The 19907-nt window shown below is 49.0% G+C and overlaps 1 protein-coding gene across 2 annotated transcripts in view; it reads right to left on the bottom strand.

Moving 5' to 3' along the window:
- The window catches only part of LOC141172609 (nicotinamide N-methyltransferase-like), a 33147-nt gene extending 24459 nt beyond the window's left edge, over positions 1-8688 (bottom strand). For both annotated transcript variants that reach the window (XM_073657011.1, XM_073657010.1), the window contains exon 1: positions 8531-8688. The gene's annotated coding sequence lies outside the window, so the exon portion shown is untranslated. The remainder of the gene's footprint in view (positions 1-8530) is intronic.
- Between the last annotated feature and the right edge of the window lie 11219 nt (positions 8689-19907).

The following is a 19907-nucleotide window of genomic DNA, read 5'->3' as shown; positions in this document are numbered from 1 at the left end:
TGCACATTTCTCTAGTGGGAGTACCATTGATCTGTCCCCCGGAAATGGGATGTGTGTAGTGCATGCAGCCTACTGAGCTCAGTTCCACACTCCATCCTTACCCGGGAGTGGAATACCACACCTCTGGCTTGAGGTGTAATACCCCTGTAGCAGCCGAATCCTCAGGGTGCTACATTCCCCCCTGGTAAATCACAGCACGTCCTCGGGCTGTAAGATATAAAAAACATCCAAAACATACAATTTTTTCATAAACATAAACATAGAAAACATCATATATATATCATCAGCAATAAACTTTTCATATAAATAACATTCTTGTTCCTCCGGCCACGGTGCAACTTGTGACCGGGTAAAGTGCGACAGTCTCTTTAAGCAAAACAACAGTTTCCTATAAAACCGGTAGGGGGCGCCTTAGGAAGCGCAACTATATACAAGGGGAAAGTATGGCCGCTCTCAGTCCTCGGCCAGGTATTGGGAATAGGGACACACTGGTTAACAGTTCACTCTTGTCCCAACGGGGACATATTTAAAGCAACAACAGTTCACTGTACCCCGATGGGTAACTATTTACAGTCTCTTTACCGTACTTTAACGACGGCGTCCTCCTGCTCCTTTTTTATCTTCAGACCCATCCGGGTCCTCTTGCTCCTCCTCACACCGCAGCTCCTCCTCCGTCAGGCGATGCACATGGAGGGCGTAGGGTCCTTTGGCACACTTGTGCCGGGTGAAGGTGACCTCGTCCCCTACATACAGGTCACGACCTCTGTGTCCCTCCGGCAGATGGCTTTCTACGTCTCTGCGGGTGACAAAGACGTCGCCGGGGGTATGATGGTCTCTTATGAAGCCCCACCCATGCTGCAGGTTGAATTTAATCACAGTCCCGGTGGTACGGGGACCATGAGCTGCACGGGGGTTCCTCCTGGTCCGGCTCTTCTGCCCTGCGCTCTGTTCTTGCAGCCGCTGCTCTCGGACCCGCCTCTCTCTCCGTTCTCGCTCGAAGTCTGCCAACTGCTGGCGGCAGCACTCCACTCGCTCTGCTGCGGCTGCCCGCGTTTCTTGAGTGAACCCCATGAGATCTCCTCCGGTGGGGTCCCACTCGAATTGTGCTTCTTCTAGCGGGAGCGGGGTTCTCCTGACGGGCTTCGGAACCGGAATTAGGGGCTCATCTAGGGGTCTTTCTTTCCGGAGTCGGGGATGGTGAAACTCCGGTGGCCACACAAGGGGCTGCCCATCCGGGCACGTATGCTGGGCGAACAGGTCCTCACCCAGGTGCGGTACTTTAGGTGTTATGGGCGCTGTGGTGGTAGCGGCGCCCGGGTTGACCAGGCCTTGCGACCAGGCTTGGGGCACGCTAAAGGAAAAGGGCACCGTAAGAACGGCGGCGCCCGTGGTTACTCGGCCCTGCGACCAGGCTGGTGGCTCCGCGGAGGTAGGGGGCGCTGTTGGAATGGCGGCGCCCGGGTGTACTAGGCCTTGCGACCAGGCCGATGGTATTTCCTGCTTTGCCGCGCTCAGGGTCGAAGCGCGTGACGTCACAGGGGTCGCGGCCGCGGTTTCCGGTTGAGGCCTAGTCTGCGGCGGTGACGATGCAGCGACGGGCACGGCAGGGGAATTTCGGGCTCTGCGACGGGGAGCTGGGGCAGGCTCACGGCTTCTCGGCTCGGGGTAATGACGTCCCCTTTACCTGCCTCCATCTGTTCAGCTCCCTTCTCGGCGCCGTCTCCGGCCTTGAGTCCTCCTGCACCATCCTCAGAGGCGGTCTGTCTCCTCGTCTCGGGTGGCGTGCTCCGCTGATGGGTTTCGGTCCGCTGGGCCATCTCTCGGCTCCACTCCGCCAACGTCTCTCGCTGCACCCGGGCCATCCTCCGTGCGAGGCCCTCCAGCGCAGTCTGTGCACACTCCCGGTCTCGGGGGAGCTGTGCCAGGACCTCCACTAGGCCTAGTGGGGTTGTTGCTTGCAGCAGGCTCCTGACCACTGGGTCGGTGCTGCCTGTCTCTCCCTCCATCTCCGGGTAGGCTTTCTCTGGACTCCTCTCCAGACTTCTTGTCTCCGGGTGCGCTCTCTCCAGACTGCTCCAGGCGACACCCATCTTCGTTCTCTTGTTCTGTCTCCGCCCACATTGAGGGTGGTCCCGGGGCAACTTTGTGATTGTCAGTTCCAGGGGCAGTTCTCTCACGCTGATGGACACTTCCAGCATCACAGTCTCTGTTGGTGGGCGCGGTTTCCGCTTTTGGCGCCATTCTTCGACCTGGCCCACGATGGGAGGTGACCTTTTGCCACCCTCTGGCACGCCCATAATGGCGTCCGCTCTTCCAAGGCGGGAAATCTTTGGAAATGGCGGGAATCGTCTCCCAGTGGCGGGAAACTCCGTGGATGGCGGGAAAAGGCTGCAGATGGCGGGCAACCGGCGGGAAACGACCTGTGATGGGGTCCGTTGGCGGGGACCCTCCGGAACCGGCGGGAGACTTCTTTTTAAGGTAACGGTGAACTTTTCTTCAGGCACGCAGTACCCGGTTGTTGCGGGCACGTTATCCTGCCGACTACGCCAAAGTTGACGCGCCCCCTGGGCCAGTGTTGTTTGGGGGATACCCGGAGCCGGATCAGATGGGGGTTGTAGTCTCCGAGTGGCGGTGACCCGGTCCGTGCCCAGGGTGTCAAGCTCAGTGTGTGGCAGTCCTACAGATGTTACTGGATGTTCTTTAGTGTCGACTACGCCACCCGTTGATTTGCGGTCACTACGGCCGCCGCTGCAGCAGGGTCCGCTGAGGCTGGTGGTGTGTGTGCAGCTCAGGTAGTATAACCCCCAACGGGAGGGGTATAGCCTCAGGGGGTCAGTTGTAGAGGGTGGTGGTTGTGGTGGTGCAGTGAGGATGGTAATCAGACTCCGAGTCGGGCTGTGCAGTTCAGGGTTTTACTTACTGCTGTTGTTCTGGTCACTCCGGCCTTGAGTGACCGCCCGAGCCGTGCTGCGTCCACCAGGTCCTGGACTCGGCCAACCCCCAGGTAATTCTGGAGCGTGATCCTGAGCTCCCTTTCTGACTTGTCCTTCTCTCTGGCCTTCCCCACCAGGGATCCACCTATGTCCGGCTCCCTCGGGCCTCTTGTTGGTAAAACCCTTGTCTCTGGGTTCCCTGACCCTATTCACGGTTTGCCTTCCGGGTGGATTTAGTGGGTGGTCGTGGCAGATCCTGCCCACGACCTCCGGTCTCTGGCTAAGGATTAGGGCCCTCCACCAGCTTGGGATCCGGTACCCTTGTGCCAACTCTTCACCCTCTGGTCTAATTTTGGGTTCTTGGAGTTCCCTCTTCTCCCCCTCTGGGTCCTTCTTTCTCCTCTCTCTCTCTCTCTTGGCCTTGGAGCTGGCTGAGCTGCTCTGCTTCTCTGACTCAACTCTGACAGACTGACCCTGATCTAAGATGGTTCCCACCTTATATACTCCCTCTATGTGTGAGCTCAGGTGACCAGCACCCAATGAGCTCCTAGCTTTACCCAGACTGCTCCCCCTATCTGCCCCTACACTACTGGGATGTTCCACCCCCCTCCCACTCCAGCCAGGGACAGACACTGTCGTACCTGCACATTTCTCTAGTGGGAGTACCATTGATCTGTCCCCCGGAAATGGGATGTGTGTAGTGCATGCAGCCTACTGAGCTCAGTTCCACACTCCATCCTTACCCGGGAGTGGAATACCACACCTCTGGCTTGAGGTGTAATACCCCTGTAGCAGCCGAATCCTCAGGGTGCTACACATACAGCCAGTGTAATAATCTACTGGCCACTCTCTCTTAATGTATACTGGCTGTGTAATAATCTTCACTTCTTTGGGGTGCAAAGAATGTGAGTATGACACGCCCCATGGGCCGTGGGGTGCTTGGTAGCCGGGCAGGTCGATGCTGGGGGATGTCACGGTGACAGTGACCCAGTCCGTGACCCTTGGCGGTCAATTAAAGGGAAAGTAAAAGGGGAATAAAGTTCTTAGAGATAATGTTTGTGACGCCACCTGTGGTATGCGGCTATATGGAGCCGCCGCTGCGGTGCAGATCCTCTGGAGCTGATGGTGACGCAGCGGAGTTGGTTCAGCTCTCCACAGGCAGAGCTAAGCCCCAGGGCAGTGTATGATGATGTTGTGAGGTAGATGTTTCTGGTGCTGTGTAATGCATGTCTGGTGATGGAGCGCAATTATTCAAGGACACAGTGGGGTGCAGTCTTCAGATTTTACTCACAGTTGCTAAGTTCCTCAGGTTACACTTTCTGGATTATAACCGCTCACGTCGTCCTGTGTTCACCAAGGAAGGGGTTCAGCAGCTCTCAAGTATTTCAGGAGTACTTAAACGGGACCCCGTTCTATGTTCCTTTCTCAGTCGTCTTCCCTGCGCTGGCTCTCACCCTCTTGCCCTGCGCCTCACAATCAGTGTCCCAAGCCGGTAGCCTCGGATCTTGTTGGGCGACCTGCAGTCCCCTAGACCCTATGCGGCCACCTTTTCTGCGATGTAATTGTGGTGGTTGGCAGCTGCACCTTGCAAGTACAGTAGCCTCTAGTTATCTAGCTGAGCCTGATTATTCTCCACTAGTTTAGGGGCCAGTCCCCTCTGTGGCCTGATCCCTCCACGTCCATGTAGATTCGGGTGTACAGGTGGCTTCCTGCTCTCACCGTGCCCCTGGGATCCCCTCTGTCTCTGGAGCCTTCCCTCTGCTCACGTCCTCTCTCACTCTCTCTCCTGGGCCTCTCCTCTCTACTCCTCTCAACTCCTGCTCCAAGCACTGGAGCCAGAAGCCTGGACCTCCTACACTGCTCTCCTGAGCAGGACTCGCTCTGACTGAACTCCTTCTAGATGGTTCCCTTCCTTCTTATACTCCTACTGACGGTGCTTCCCTGAACTTCTTCCTCCACCCACACCCACTACATGATTCCCCCTCTCTTGGTCCCCCCCCTTCCAACCAGGGACAGGGCTCAGCAGTGGATTCATGCATCTTGCCCCTCCTGCTGGTCTGGAATGGTGTAGTGTTGGATGCAAGTGTTTGGGTCCAGGGCAGCACTCCCTCCTTATCTGAGAGTGGGGTACCACCCCCCTGGGTGAGATGCAGTACCTGTGTGGCGACTGAACCCGCATGGGCGCCACAGATAGAGAAATGACTTAAAAGAGTTTTCCCACAAACAAAGTTACCATATTTTTCAGGTTATAAAAAAGCACCTTTTTTCTTCCAAATTTGGGAGGAAAATGGGGGTGCGTCTTGTAATTCAAAGTGAGCCTACTGGCGGTGGTGGAGGGGGGGTCAGAGGGAAGGTTGAGGGGCCAAAGTGTATTGGAAAACACTAATTAGACAGACAGGGGTAAATAGACATTGATAAAAGAAAACTACTATCATACAAATATATTCACAAAAAGCAGAGTGGGAAACGGGGGGAACAGGAGACACAAACCAAATGGGAGAGGATAATGAGAAACATGCAAAGCAACTCCAGGCAGAAATCTCCTGAAAAACCCTCTACCCACCTACTCAAAACACTGAACTTCTCCTTTAATTCCAAACCAGTAAGTGGAAAAACTATCACTGGCAACTCCCAAATGCCAGAGGTGAGCATCTATACCAGAGGTGAGTGGCCAACACAGAACAGCTGAGACAATCCATGTTGAAGAGCTCCAGGAGATCAACTAAACTGATTAATACTTGCAATGACAGAGCAAAAAAAACTGCACTGTTTAGTAGGATGGTGAGCAATAGATGATGTGCGCACTCAGCATTTTTGCGGGTGTCAGCTGGACTGGAGAAATCAAAATAGTCAAGTAGAAGATAATCAGCCGCACTCAGAGGATTGCAAATAGTGCTTGTTTTTATTTCAACACAAAATAGTCATTCACCAAATTGTTGGATATCATAAAAGAAATGATGGCTAAAAAAATCATAGGTTACGTTTTGACCCAATCTGGGTCTTTTTCAAATGTCGCTAGAAAAGGAATATATATAGGGTTATTGTGCTGTACTAATATACATATGATAATATCAATTGATATAAAATAAATAAAATGGGAAAAAATAAGATTATATAAACCCTAACAATAGAAATAACAAAAACAATATAAGGCTAAGTGCCCACGATGCAGAAATGCTGCATATTTTTTCCGCATCTCCCTGGCAGGAAAAACGCATGTGGATTGTACATGCGTTTTTCCTGCCAGGGAGATGCGGATGTGAAGCGTTCTTCACATGCATTTCCGCATGCAGGTTGACAAGCGCTTTCCAAGCGATTTTAGCATCACTTGGAAAAGTGCTTGACAACTTGGTCACACTATATAAATCCATGCAACCGGCATGAATTTATATAGTGTGACCAAGTTAATAGTTAAAAAAAAGAATAAAAATGGTAAAAAAATAAAAAATAAAGATTATACTTACTTTCCGATGGCTGCCGGTGTTTTCTCCGCTCCGTCCGGTCTGTTGTATGGATCGCGGTGGTATGAAAGGACCTGCGGTGACGTCATTGAGTCATGTGACAGGTCACGCGACCGCCGACGTCAGCGGTCGCGTGACCTGTCACATGACTAAATTACGTCATTGCAGGTCCTTTCATCCCACCGCAACCCATACAACAGACCGGACGGAGCGGATAAAACACCGGGGGCCATCGGAAGGTAAGTATAATCTTTATTTTTTATTTTAAATTCTTTTTCAACAGGTTCTATGGTACCCGGGTCTGGATGAGAGTCTCCTCTTCTCCAGACCCGGGTACCATCCGCACATAGAAATGCATAATATCCGTATGAGCAAATGTGCTCACGCGGATATCGAGCATTTCCAATGCAAGTCAATGGCATCAATAATGGTGTGTCTGCAAAATTAATGGACATGCTGCGTATTTTTCCGCAATGATCATTGAGGACCATGGGGCACGTATTTACCAAGCATTTTTTAAGCTTTTTCTCTGCAGAAATTCCGCGGCAAAAACGCTTGAAAAACGCATAGTGGGCACGCAGCCTAAACCACAAAAGACACAGCTGTAAAGTGCTAAAATACATAATAGTTTCATAATAGTCTGTAACAAAGCACCATTATGAAGCAATAGATATTAAGGTAGCATGAACTTCTAAACATACTAGGAATAGAGGCGATCCTATGCATTGGTATATATATAGTGTATTTCAAGTAAGGAAGGAATTGGCAGGTGAGATAAAAATGCTTATACAAAAGCAAGAAGAGATGAAGATAGTAGACGGTAACCAAGGACTTGAGTATTAAAATATATCATGGTACTAACCTATGTCCAGTTATGCCAGATATATGAGGTAACTGCTTTCTGAGCGCTAACCACAGTAGTGTGGCATCCCAAGGAGGGCTATGGGAAACAAGTCTCATGAATGACTGGGATGTAGAATGGCAGAAAAACCAAATGGAGAATATAAGATTTCTTCTGACCGTAAATCAGAGCGCCAGGGGAACCTGGGCGCCAGGGGAAGACAGTGTGCACTGTCTGCGATGAAGTGGCGTTATTGATGTCAGTGGCTGTTTAAATGGGCGTTCAGAGTGGTACTTCCGGTGTGCTTACAATGGAAGTGATGCGGGTACTAACTCCAGGTCTGGAAAGCGGGGCATGTGATGCATGCGCAGTAGCGCGCGAACGCAGGGTGAGGTGGATCATGTGCAGTAGTGCTAAGAAACAGGGAATGCCTCATAGAATGTGTACTCTGTGGACTTCGTGGGCAGAGAAAGCTACAAAGGAGAGGAAGGAAGAGAAGGCGGGGAGAGTTATAACGTCCTGATAAGGGAAAGAGTGAATGGTTATATAAAAAATAGAATGGCTAACTTATCAAATAATGTTTGAATGACGGATATTGAAAAAATGGAAAACAAGGGGGAGAAGTAAATAAAAATAAAAGATTAAATGGAGGACCAGAGAAGGGGAACAGAATTATTTGAAAAATTATAGGGAAAACAAAGGAAAAAAACTTTTCCCCTTGTTTTCTCATAATTTGACATAATAATTATGTTCCCCATCTCTGGTCCCCCAATTAATCTTTTATTTTTATTTAATTCTCCCACGTGTTTTACTTTACTATGAGTCATTTTTTCACCATCCATAGTGAATGGTGAGATATGGAGCCTGAAAGTCAAAAGTTCAAAACATTGCTACCTTTTTGCTCGTTGGTGTATATACATACAACAATGTATATACTGTATAAGATCTGATGTCTCTAGTCACAGTATGTCATATACCAGCACTATATGTACTATATTGTGCACTGACAATAGATAATATATGCACTGGACTGATCCTGCACCGGCTTACAGACATCTCATTGTATAGATGGTAGTATATATACAATCTGTGATGTCTTGCAGTCGGTACAGGATCAGTCTGCATGAAGGGTCAAACTGCTGCACTAAATTTTTCTGATCCTCAGCAAAGCGGCCATTGAAAAATTCAGGATTGTGCCCTTGACTTGTCAAGAGGTGAACAGCGTCCTGCCATCACCTCACTCTACAAAAAGTATAAATTTCCTGCCCCCACCACCATCCAGAGCCGAAACTTACAAGAATCAAACGAGGTCTGTCCTCCTGTACTGCTCATCAGATGAAGCTTCTCTCCGGTAGGCGGAAGAACTTGAGTAGTGTCTGCTTTGCTGTGATGCAGCCGCCCGGGACGCCACGCATACACATTTAGTGCCCGCCTGCGTTCTCTAAAGCAGCAGATGGCTGGGCGGCCCTCAACAGCTGCTATTAATTTACAGGATTCAATAAAATGAAATTTACGAGTTTATTAACTCAATGGGGTGCAAGGGAAATAGATAAAAAAACTATAGAAAAAAATAAACTTTCAGAATAAATTCCTAAATGCTTTAAATGAGCAAAATAAAAATAATTTTCTTTAGGGAGCTTATCGCTAAACTATATTTAAAAGGTCTATGTCTTGATATGCTGGCATAAACCTGTTCTAGAATATTAGTAAGACAAGAGCCTGTGAGAATGCGCAGTAGAAAGCTCCACTGCGGTCACCTGGCAATAACCTAAACCACAAGCTATCTACAGGTCACCACAGCCACTCACCATTGAGAAAGACAGGGTGTACAGCTCCGTGCGCAGTTTCTTCTTACCTCAGCACCCCTTATATCTCCAAGATTAGATCAGATAGACAGGGTGGACATCGGTGTGAGCAGCCTCTTCTTACCTCAGCATCCCTTGTGTTTCTAGTAATAGATCAGGTAGACATGGTGGACAGCAGTGTGAGCAGCTTATTCTTACCTCAGCACCCCTTATATCTCCAGTATTAGATCACTTAGGCAGGGTGGACAGCAGTGTGAGCAGCTTCTTACCTCAGCCCCCTTGGTATCTCTAGTATTAGATCAGATAGACAGGGTGGACAGCAGGGTGAGCAACCTCTTCTTACCTCAGCACTCCTGGTATCTCCAATATTAGATCAGATAGACAGCAGTGTGAGCAACCTCTTCTTACCTCCGCACCCCTGATATCTCCAGTATTAGATCAGATACACAGGGTGGATAGCATTGTGAGCAGCTTCTTTATATCGCAGCTCCCCTGGTATATCCAGTATTAGATCAGATAGACATGGTGGACAGCAGTGTGAGCAACCTCTTTGTACCTCAGCATTCCTAGTATCTCCACTATTAGATCAGATAGACCGGATGGACAGCAGGGTGAGCAGCCTCTTCTTACCTTAGCACTCCTGGTATCTTCAGTATTAGATAACATAGACTGGGTGTACAGCAGTGTGAGCAGCCTCTTCTTACCTCAGCACTCCTAGTATCTCCAGTATTAGATCAGATAGTCAGGGTGGACAGCAGTGTGAGCAACCTCTTTGTTCCTCAGCATTCCTAGTATCTCCACTATTAGATCAGATAGACCGGGTGGACAGCAGAGTGAGCAGCCTCTTCTTACCTTAGCACTCCTGGTATCTCCAGTATTAGATCACATAGACTGGGTGTACAGCAGTGGGAGCAGCCTCTTCTTACCTCAGAACCCTGGTCCCTTTAGTGTTATTGGACTTTACAAGCCAAACTGTAGAATATTCTTTGTTTCGTTAGACCAGCATAGTATGATAGACTACTTTTCACAGAACATTTTTTGGTCATGAAAATGCTAATTAAAATTTACTAATTTTATGAATTCTTCTCTTTGAATCCTACGGAACAAGCGACAGCCATGGAAAATGTTTTTTTTTCTAGTTTAAAAGTGCTTGATCTGTCTGCATCGTGACTTGATCTGAAAGCTATTAAATACATATAGCATAAACTGGAATATTGGCTACTTGACATTTTGTCCAACTTGACTGTCCAACTTGACTGACCAGTATCCTGTATGGAGCGTTATATGGAGACCAGTATCCTGTATGGAGCTTTATATGGGGACTAGTATCCTGTATGGAGCATTTTATGGGGGCCAGTATTCTGTATGGAGTGTTATATGGGGACCAGTATCCTGTATGGAGCTTTATATCGGGACCAGTATCCTGTATGGAGCATTTTATGGGGGCCAGTATTCTGTATGGAGCTTTATATGGGGACCAGTATCCTGTATGGAGCATTATATGGGGACCAGTATCCTGTAAGGAGCATTTTATGAGGGTCAGTATCCTGTATGGAGCATTATATGGGGTCCATTAAACTGTATGGAGGACTATACTGTCTGGTCTGCACTGTGAGCTGTGAGGATTCGCCGGTTTCTGAGCTATTGTAGAATTTACAATAGATATCGCTCATGTAATGTAGTAAGTGAAATCTTTGCATTGTACTATATATATATAGATTTCTCTGTGGTATCTGTGCATCATGAATCGTGGTATGTGCTAAAGGGGCCCACTGAGACTCTTTTGCCCAGGGCCAACAAAAACCTGGAGCCGGCCCTGATGGCAGCACTCAGCTACGATCCAGCCTGTCATCTCAATGCCATCCCAGCGTGGGAGAATTCTCCTGCTGAAGCGCTGTCAGTGACGTCAGTCAGAATTTTCCCACGCTGTCAGTGACGTGCATGAGGTGAGCTGAGTTCATTGGACATGACCTCGGCTCATCGGGAGGCAGTCAAAGCCAGACACTGAGGAGCGCAAGCATTCCTGCGCTTCTCAGTGTCTGCGGCATGGCAAGTTGGATGGCAGCTTTCGGCTGCGATCCAGCCTGTCATGTGAATGTAGCAGAGCTGGAGCAATCATGGGAACCATGGAAAGGTAAGGATGATGTTGGTTTATTATTTTACTTTTATTGCAGAAGACATTGGCTTCAGCTGGAATGGGCGTGATGGTAAGTATGGTTTAATTTAGAACAATAAAGAATTGTGTGTTTATTTCAATTAAAGGACTTTATTCTGGGTGTTTGTGTTTTTTTTTTTAACTTTGACTATGGGGTTAGTAATGGGGGTGTCTTATAGGCGCCTCTCAATTACTAACCTGGGCTTGATGTCAGCTGGCATTATAAGCTGACATCAACCCCAGCCCTATTACCCCACTGCCACTGCTACAGGGCAGTGGGAAGAGCGAGGCTAAGTGCCAGAATTGGCGCATCCTATGGTTGCGCCATTTCTGGGGCGGCTGACGGCTGGTGTTGCTAGCCTGGGAGGGGGCCAATATTCATGGTACCCTTCCTGGGCTATTAATATCAGCCCCCAGCTGTCTGCCTAGCCTTTGCTAGCTATTAAAATAGGGGGGACCCCACATCATTTTTTTGGGGGTGCACCATTTTAATTGCTAGTAAAGACTAGGTATTCAGCTGGGGGCTGATATTAGCAGCCTGGGAAGCTCTGTGGGTATTACCCCCTTCCCAGGCTTCAAACATCTGCCCCAGCCGTCTGCTTAACCTCCGCTAGAGACTAAAATTACGGGGAACCCCACGCCAATTTTTTTTTTTTAATAAATCCTTTATTTTAACACTAAATGACAAGTACAGTAATCAACACTATCACTGTACTTCTTATATATGTGACTGACATGTTTCTATCTATCTAATCTACAGTACAGACCAAAAGTTTGGACACACCTCATTTAAAGATTTTTCTGTATTTTCATGACTATGAAAATTGTACATTCACACTGAAGGTATCAAAACTATGAATTAACACATGTGGAATTATATACTTAACAAAAAAGTGTGAAACAACTGAAAATATGTCTTATATTCTAGGTTCTTCAAAGTAGCCACCTTTTGCTTTGATGACTACTTTGCACACTCTTGGCATTCTCTTGATGAGCTTCAAGAGTAGTGTTGAGCCACCCCCGTAGTGTTCGAGTTCGGTTCGTCGAACACCCGTGTGTTCGCCGAACTGTTCGTCGAACTGTTCGTCGAACACCGTTAAAACCAATGGCAGGCAAACAAAAACACATAGAAACACATAGAAAACACCTTCAAAGGTGTCCAAAAGCTGACAAACTGCTCAGAACAACTAACACATGGAAAAGTGACAAGTACATATAGTCATGCGAAAAGAAAAGAGGTGGAGGAGTAAAAGGAGGGGGAGACACAGATATAGGCATGTCATGCCCTTCTAAAATCCAAAAAGTGAGAAGCCGACACGTTCAGTCCGCTCCTGCCCGTGCCACCTCCGTGTCGCCGGGTTTGTGCCAGAGCCGCGGTGAACCCTGACGGCCAGCCCCCCTCTCCCAATACTGGTGCCTGTCCGCTGGTGGGTCGAGCGAGCCCCCCTGTGGTGGAGGCAGCTCTAAGCTTTTTAATTTAAATTGTCTCTCTAATTTGAATGAATACACTTTAAATCCATTTACAAGGATCTATTGGAGGGCAAGTCTCATGCCAGCAGCCGCGTAATTCCAGCTCCAGTAGCGTCCACTAAAGCTGCTGCAGTTAAAAAGCTTTTATAAGGATCGAGCTCGGCTGTCCACCGCAAGGCATCCTACTGCCAGTCCCAGCCCCTATGCCTTGGGCTGCCTCCTGATGCTCTTCACTGAGTATCCCGTGGTCCCGAAGCATTTCCTTTGAAAAAATTAAGTGTCCAAACTACAGGTGGTGTAGCTTGCTTAACAGCCGGGATAATCCGCTGACTAGCAGACACTGCTACTAGGCACAAAGTATTTCCTGGGCTAGATGCAGTTAAAAATTTGTAATTAGATACTCTCGTTGGATGCTGAGAAAGCATTCCATAGAGTCTCCTGGCACGCCATATATGATTCTCTTAGAATGCTTGGGGTAGGGGTCTAGGGGACCCTTTTATAGCCAAAATCACGGCCCTGTATCACAATACGTCACCTAGGCTGAAGATAAATGGAACTGTAGCACTCTGAGGGCTCGGTTGCTAGAGAGGTATTGCACCTCACCCAGAGGTGTGATATCTCACTCTCAGGTAAGGATGGAGCGTGGATCAGGACCCGACACCTGCATGCATTACACCACATTGCCGTGGGGCAGGGCGACCAATATGCCTCTGAGATGGGCACGACAGTCCCTGTCCCTGGCTGGAGTGGGGGGAGGGAACACTGAGGAAGGGGAACCCTGTAGTGCAGGAGCAGGGAGGAAGCAGTTCCTGGGTGCATTGAGAAGGGAGTATAAAAGGTGGGCACCATCTTAGTTCAGTGCAGAGAAGTCTGAGCAGAAGTGGCAGGGAGCAGGGGCTCTGCATGAGCTCTGCTCCGGAGGCGGGCCTAGTAACAGAGGCCCAGGCCTGGAAGAGGGAGAAGGAAGGAAGAGGAGCGGAGAAGGCTCCAGGAACGAGGAATGAAGGGATCCCAGGGGTGCGGACGGGCGAGTCGCCACCGCACGCCCGAATCCACCTGCGTGGAGGGGTCAGGCCAAAGGGGGAGACCGGTCCCCGAAACTAGTGGAGGCAGGAAACGACCTTCAGCTATAAACCGGAGGCTGTGACATTTTATGTGGCGCAGCCCCTCGCTACACCCGCTAGGAAGGCACCACATAGGGTCAGGGAAACTGGCTCCAAGTTTACCAAGAGGAGGCCCGAGGCAGCCGGACAGAAGGGTTGGTAAGAAAGGCCAGACAAAGGACACACAAAGGGGGTCCTGTGAAGTGCTCCAAAGTTATCTGGGAGTTGTCTGAGCCCCTCACCTGGTGAGCACAGTACGACGTGGGCAGCCGTTACCTGCAGACGTGGTCTGGATAATAAGAACTGTGAGTAAAGGCCCTGGACTGCATCACTGACTCCGTGTCGTTACTGCTGCTGCCCTGCACCATCACCCCCATCCTCCGCATACACTGCCCTGAGGCTATACTCCTCCCGTGGGGAGTTATGCTACGCTCTGCTGCACCCACAACACCAGCCTCAGCGGTCTGCCCTGCAGCGGCGGTTCACTCTGACCGCAATCCACGGGTGGCGTAGTCAGACATTTAAACATCAAAACCACATAAATAGTTCCGCCACTGGTTTGACCACCCTGAGCCACGGAACCGGGTCGCCGCCACGAAGACTACAACCACCAGCATCCACCAAAAAGGGTCCGGCTCCGGGTGTCCCAAGGCCCAGGGGGTGCATCAGAACATCTTCATCACCTTTCACAATCACCAATGGGACAAGGCAGGGATGTCCTCTGTCCCCTCTCTTATACATCCTAGTGACGGAGCACCTGCTCTCATCAATTCGCCATAACCCCAATATTAGGTGGATTGAGGTGGGAGGCACCGAGTACAAGTGCTCTCTATTTGCTGATGATGTCCTAGTATATATCACTCAATCACATATATCCATCCATGCTGTTATGGCTGAAATAGATCGCTTTGTTACATGGTCAAATTTTAAAATCAATGCAGCGAAGTCTGAGGCCCTCGATGTCTCCCTCCCCAAATCCATATAGGATTCCATCCAGTCCAACTTTCCCTTTGCCTGGCCCTCACAGGGTATCAAATACTTAGGAATTCCTATTCATAGAGACCTCTCCCATCTATGTTATCTTAATTTTGGGCCCTTTATTGAACAACTCCATACAGACCACGGTTGGCAAGTTAGAACTGTAAGATTCACTACGTGAACCACTGGTGTTTTGTGGAAAAGCACATGTACACTGTGTTCCAAATTATTATGCAAAAAGTGTTTAGGAGTGATAAGGGAAGAATTTGTTTGTTTGTCAGTTAAACTCATTGATGGTGATGTGTGTCAGGGCTCTTTATATCACTGTAAGCAATTGCAGACACCTGTGCTAATTAGTTTGGCAGGTGTGCCCAATGAAAGGCAAGACTACTTAAGAAGGCTGTCTCACATTATTAAGCAGCCTACATTTTCTGCCAAAATGGGAAAGAAAAAGGATGTGTCGGCTGCTGAGAAGCAACAAATTGTGGAGTGTTTAGGTCAAGGCATGACTACAATCAACATTGTGCGATCAGGATGAAGTGTCTTGGCAATCAAGAAGTATGTAGCTGATTCACAGTACACACGTGTGCGTGCTGATAAGGGCAAATTGAGGACTCTTTCCTACAGGCAATTACGTCAGGTTGAAAGAGCAGCGGCAAAAAAGCCTTGTCATAGCAGCAGACAAGTTTTTGAAGCTGCTGGTGCCTCCAACGTCCCCCGAACAACAAGATGCAGGGTCCTTCAGAGGTTTGCAGCTGTGCATACGCCATCCTGTCGACCTCCTCTAGCCACTTCACACAAGCAGAAACGGCTCCAGTGGGCCAAACATTACATGAAGACTGATTTCAAAACTGTTTTGTTCACGGATGAGTGCCGTGCAGCGCTCGATGGTCCAGATGGATGGAGTGGAGGATGGCTGGTTGATGGACACCCCACGCAAACACGGCTACAGCGCCAACAAGGAGGAGGTGGAGTAATGGTTTGGGCTGGAATCATGGGGAGAGAGATTGTCGGCCCCTTTAGGATCCCTGAAGGCGCTAAAGGTGAACTCCATAATGTATGTGGATTTTCTCAAACAGCACTTCCTGCCATGGTTCAAGAAGAAGAACCGTGTATTTCACAGCAAGATCATTTTTTTGCATGATAATGCACCATCTTATGCTGCACATAAAACATCTGCATCTCTGGCTGATATGGGCATAAAAGGGGACAAACTTATGGTGTGACCCCCATGCTCCCCTGACCTCTACCCCATTCAGAACCTTTGGAGCATCATTAAAAGGAGTGTCTATGATGGCGGGAGGCAGTTCACATCTAAGCAACAGCTCTGGGAGGGTATTCTGTCCTCATGCAAAACAATTGAAGCAGAAACCATCCAAAACCTGACAAATTCAATGGACGAGAGAGTTCAGAAGCTCCTTTCGAACAAGGGGTCCTATGTGAAAATGTAACATCACCTAGAATAAAGTTTTGAGTTGAAAACTGTTTGATTTCAGTTTCTAACAACCTGCTAATGCTTATAATTTCAAAAATGACCATTTTTTTGGTCTTTATTAAAATGAAAAGGTCGATCGAAAAGTTTGGGGGATCTAAGAGTGTGGCAACCCAGTAGTCATGATTACTTCGAATTCTGACAATATGAGGGTCATGCTGCAGGTAGTACAGCAAGAAGGCACTTATGTGTCTTGCGCATCTCGGAGCCCCAAAATTATTTTCCGGGCTAGATGCAGCTAAAAATTATTATTAATTTTAAATCTGGTGAAGCTTTAGTATAGATGGCCTAATAGGATCAGTGCTGCACACTGCTACAAAGCCCAAATTATTTACCAGTCAAGATACAGATAAACATGATTAGTAATTTTAAATCTGGTGGAGCTTATTATAGATGGCCTAATAGAATCAGTGCTGCACACTGCTACAAAGCCCAAATTATTTTCCAGCCAAGATACAGATAAACATGATTAGTAATTTGAAAGCTTAAAACGGTTGGTAGGGTGATTTTAACCAATCATCAAGCTTTTACTCTCCCCAGGATGACACAGGGGTAGAAAAGTCGTTTCGGATCAATGATTTGTTCATCTTTATGAACGTGAGTCTGTCTACATTATCAGTGGAGAGCCGCGTGCGCTTATCTGTCAGCACACCACCAGCAGCGCTGAACACACGTTCAGACAGAACGCTGGCTGCGGGGCATGACAAGATCTCCAAGGCGTAAGTGGCTAGCTCCGGCCATTTATCCAGATTGGAAGCCCAAAAAGAGCAAGGGTCCAGTGACACAGTCATGGCTTCAATGTTTACTTGGAGATACTCCTGTACCATCGTCTCTAGGCGTTGACTATGTGTCAGACTTCTTGTCTCCTGTGGCCTTGCAAAGGATGGGCTAAAAAAGTGGTGAAATGATTCCGCAAAATTGATGTTACCAGCAGATACTGTGGTTCTGTTACGGTTTGAGTGCTGAACACTTGACGGTCCCACGGTTAGCAAGTTGGAACTGTGAGATTCACTACGTGCACCTCTGGTATTTTGTGGAAAAGCACATGTAAGATTCTGCAACAGTCTCTGCTGATACTCCTGCATGCGTGCATCCCTTTCTATGGCAGGAATAATTTCTGCAAATTTACTTTTGTACCGGGGATCTAACAGTGTGGCAACCCAGTAGTCAGGATTATTTCTAATTCTCACAATTCGAGGGTCATGTTGCAGGTAGTGCAGCAAGAAGGCACTCATGTGTGTTGCGCATCCAGGAGCACCAAGTACCTGTTGTGTTGGTGGCGAGGTAACAATCATGCTTCCTTCCTCTGTCCTCTCCCCCCAACCTCGCACAACAGAAATGTGATCAAGGTCTCCCTCATCTGATGAGTCTTCCATCAGTTCGTCCTCCACTTCTTCCTGGGCTCCTGCACCTTCCTCACTAGTTTGGCTGCTACCATGCGCCCTGGTAAAACCATCTCCCCCACCCTCACATGCCTGCCGCCTTGGTGCTGCCGACCGTCTGGACCTTGCAGATGTTAGCCCTTCCGCATACAACTCCTCCTCCTCTACTTCCTCCACCTCCTCTTGTTCCACCACCTGACTCCGAATTCTGTTTATCATGTGCTCCAGCATGTAAATCACCGGAATAGTCATGCTGATAATGGCATCGTCAGCACTAAACATCTTCGTCGCCATTTCAAAACTGTGCAGAAGGGTGCATAGGTCCCTGATCTGAGACCACTCCTCCAGCGTGATTTGCCCCACCTCTGGATCTCGTTGGCCCAGGCTATACGTCAGAACGTATTGCACCAGGGCTTGTCGGTGCTGCCACAGTCGCTGCAACATGTGCAGAGTTGAATTCCACCGGGTAGGCACATCGCATTTTAGCCGGTGAAGTGGCAGGCCCAACGACTTCTGTAGAGATGTAAGTCGCTGAGCTGCGGGATGCGAACGGCGGAAGTGAGCACACAGCGACCGTGCCCTCAGCAGAAGGCCATCTAGTCTGGGATAGTGGGCTAAAAATTGCTGGACAACCAGGTTCAACACGTGAGCCATACAAGGCACGTGTGTGACATTGCCCCGGCGAAGGGCCGCACCCAGGTTTGCAGCATTGTCGCACACGGCCTTCCCTGGTTTCAGGTCCAGTGGAGACAACCATTCATGAAATTGGTTCTCCAGAGCTGACCACGAACTCCTCAGTTGTGTGACTCACATTTCCCAGACATTTCAATGTAAAAACCGCCTGATGACGTTGAGCCCTACTGCCAGCATAGTAAGGAGGTGTGCAGGATCCCTTCTGCGCAGTTAGAAAGCTTGTGGCATGACCAGACAGGCTTTGGGTGCAGGTGGAAGACCGAGAGGAGGATGAGGAGGCAGAAGCAGTGGAGGAACTTTGACATAAAGAGGATTGACGCACAACTCGTGGGGACAGCAAGACTTGGACAGCAGCCCCTTGTCCTGCTGTCACCATAGTTACCCAGTGCCCCGTCAGCGACATGTAACGCCCCTGTCCATGCCTACTCGTCCAAGTGTCTGTGGTGAAATGCACCCTGTCACACACAGAGTTTCTCAAAGAAGCGGTGATGTTGTGTGCGACATGCTGGTGGAGCGCAGGCACACCTTTCTTTGAGAAGTAGTGCCGACTGGGCATCTGGTACTGGGGCACTGCGACGGACATAAGGTCTCGAAAATCCTCTGTGTCCACCAGGCGGAAAGGCAGCATTTCTGTAGCCAAGAGCTTGCAGATGGTGAAATTCAACCTCTTAGCTTTCTCATGGCTAGGAGGAAATGGTCTTTTACTTGTCCACATCTGAGGGACCGAGGGCTGGCTATTGTGCTTAGACGGGGTTGATAAGGGTGTCCCCGGCAAACTGCCGGTCTGTGAGGAAGATGCAGGCGGACATGTTAGGTTGCCTTGATCCAAAGGTGGTGCTATCGATGTCGGACAGCGCTCAACACCAGCTGGTGTTGCCACCTCCAAAGAAAATGATGACCTGCCAATCACGCTGGCTGTTGCGGGTAAAGAGGTGGCAGGTCTGCGCCCCAAAACAGGTGTGACTGCTGTCCCCCCAGTCACAGAGGATGAAGAGGCCGCGGATGCACAAGATATGGCAGACGGTGGTTGGCCCGGCCGGCTAGGCCGCATTGTAGCACACTGAGCTTCCCACTGCAACTTATGCTTCATGTCCATGTGCCGGTTCATGCATGAAGTACTCAAACTATGTATTTTTTGGCCTCTACTTAGCTTTTGCTGACAAATGTTACAGATAACACGAGTTGGGTCATCTTTATCGATCTGAAAAAAAGCCCAGGCTATGCAAGGCTTAGCACCCATGCGACCTGAAGAGCCACCACGACTTGTGGTGAGAGGCAGAGTTGTGTTTGAGGATGCAGTTGTTGACTTGCTTCCAGTACTACGTCTCTGTCCAGGAAGGCGCAACCTGACCTCGTCGTCACTAGCATCTTCCTCCACCTCCTCTGCTGACCTCATCTCTTGGCTGACTGTGGGTTGACAGTAAGTGGGATCTCCAACCTCATCATCATCACCCTGTGCGTTATCACACCCGTCGTCCTCAGAGCCAACCTGTTCCTGCCCTGACAAAAAACTAAAGTTGTCGCTCCAATCAGGTATTTGAGTCTCATCATCGTCTTCCTCATTGTCTCCACCAACAGGAGTTACAGTTTGGGA

This window comes from Phyllobates terribilis, unplaced genomic scaffold, assembly GCF_046119375.1.
Source record: "Phyllobates terribilis strain yellow unplaced genomic scaffold, ASM4611937v1 Scaffold_12__6_contigs__length_324123572, whole genome shotgun sequence".
NCBI lineage: Eukaryota > Metazoa > Chordata > Amphibia > Anura > Dendrobatidae > Phyllobates > Phyllobates terribilis.
The sequence above is the reverse complement of the archived record's forward strand: the minus strand, read 5'-3'. Positions and strand labels throughout refer to the sequence as shown.